The sequence below is a fragment of the Atta colombica genome, unplaced genomic scaffold (genome assembly GCF_001594045.1).
Source record: "Atta colombica isolate Treedump-2 unplaced genomic scaffold, Acol1.0 scaffold16, whole genome shotgun sequence".
NCBI lineage: Eukaryota > Metazoa > Arthropoda > Insecta > Hymenoptera > Formicidae > Atta > Atta colombica.
Window position 1 is genome coordinate 136,511 of NW_017259250.1, and position 2,077 is coordinate 138,587.

The 2,077-nt window shown below is 30.7% G+C and overlaps 1 protein-coding gene across 3 annotated transcripts in view; it reads left to right on the top strand.

Moving 5' to 3' along the window:
• The window catches only part of LOC108685793 (alpha-methylacyl-CoA racemase), a 107,606-nt gene that overhangs the window by 84,309 nt on the left and 21,220 nt on the right, over positions 1-2,077 (top strand). The gene's annotated exons all lie outside the window — the stretch shown is intronic.

Sequence of the window (2,077 nt, forward strand, 5' to 3'; positions counted from 1 at the left end):
TATATATATATATATATCATTTCAGATATATTTCTTTTAATGATAGAAGGTTCATAATTTATAATTTTTAAAGAACTGGAAAGGATACGGGCAGTAGTAGTCAAGCGCAGAAGATGTCGTACAAATAATATATCTATGAAGTGTGAACTTCTTTATTCACTAAAATGCTTACATGTTTCAGCTCACTTTTAAACCTTCCTCAGAGACAACATAAACTAACATATATAAAAACTGTGAATAAAAATTATCCTGTCTTGGTGAGCTCCCCTATATCGAGAATTTAAATGTCGGAATTAAAATAAAAAATAATGAAAGAAAAAGGGAAAAGAAAAAAAGAAAAGAAATTAGGAAATATTCGTAAAATAGAATATGGAGAATTAATTTATCAAACAACTTTAAAATTATAATTAATTATCTAATAAATATAAAAACGCTCACCATATTCACCATACTGCGAACCATAACGCATTACTATAAAAATAATTCGAGAATCGGCTCCTGATAATGTTGAAAACCAGTCAGTATCAGACACAATGGGTCATTTTTTGTTTTTTAGTTAATAATTTTCCATTTAACAAATGTAATTTAAATTAACAATTAAAATGTTAATCAATTTCAAGAACAAGAAAGTTGAAAAATAATCAATAAACACGCCAGAAAGATTCATTACTGCGTACGAACGACATTGACTAGGCGTGACAACAACTCAAGCCTTTATAGCTTATCTGTGATCAAGAGGCCTTGGGAAATCCCTCCATATCCGTCTGCAGAAATCATGTGTTTGAATCATGTATTTGTTTCCTGATGAATATCATCTCCAAAATCAATTTCTTCCTGTAGTGAGGCTCCTCGTTCAATATTGTAACGCTATCCCAATTGAAATCATGGCCTTCTTGTAATCGATGCTCCATTATGACATTACAAGTAGACGTATTCCATCGGATGTGGTTCGTCAATATGTTATCCGATTCCAATTATAACTATTAAGCTTATCAACTATCATTGCTATTTTTCATGAAACCAGAAGCTTTAGTAATATTTTTGTAATAATATCATGCATAAAACAAAATAATTTATGGATTATTAATAGATGAAATTATGATAGAGGATCGTAATTTGAATGTGGTTTCGCTTGTTACCAATATGCCTACTAACAGAGTGATGGAAAGTGTGGCCAGAAGAGATGATTTCTGTTAACTGATTTCTGTTAACACGAACATTCCAATTGAGGAATTTTTGTGTGCCATCAAAATGATCATAAGCTCAACTTTTTTTCACTTTTAATGAAAGAATTTACAAACAAATTTCGGTACTCCGATGAGTTCCATTATCTCCGATCATTGCAGAAAAGGTTCTCCAAGATTTAGAAAATATGACATTAAATTTATTGTCTTTCTGTCCTTCTTTCCATTTTATGTGGACGACTGTATCTTGTTGGCGACTTCTAAAGATAAGATAGATGAGATTCTTGGGCATAATCAACTCATTACATAACAAGCTAAAGTTTACCGTTGAAGCGGAAAACAATAATATGATTAGTTTTTTGGATATCAATCTGATTAGAGATGATGACAAGATTATAATTGATATATATCACAAACTATCTTTCTCCGGAAGATATTTAAATTCTATTCCAATCATCCTATGGACCATAAGAAGGGACCATATTATCTGAGACATGATGGATAAGATTATCTCAAAATTGTCCCATGCGAAATTTTATGAAAAGAATTTCATTAACATGATAATATTTTATTGAATAATATTATATATTTTATATTTCTTATATATATTTTTTCTTTTATATTTTTGTTTATTATTTGCGTTGAATAATTTGTTAAAATTTTGTTTAATATATCTTTTTGTTATAAGTACTAATGAAATAATATAATTTTTGCCTCTCTTTTGTTATAGTATTGAGCAATGAGGGTTCGAATCCACGGATACTACCACCAGGCAGCGCTGGCATCGCGATCGAAAGAACTTGCCGCCGCCGCCGTCGCGGATCCCGCATCCATCCCAAAATGCGTTGCAGGACATAACACTCACCCCAAAATGACGATTAATATAAAAATAT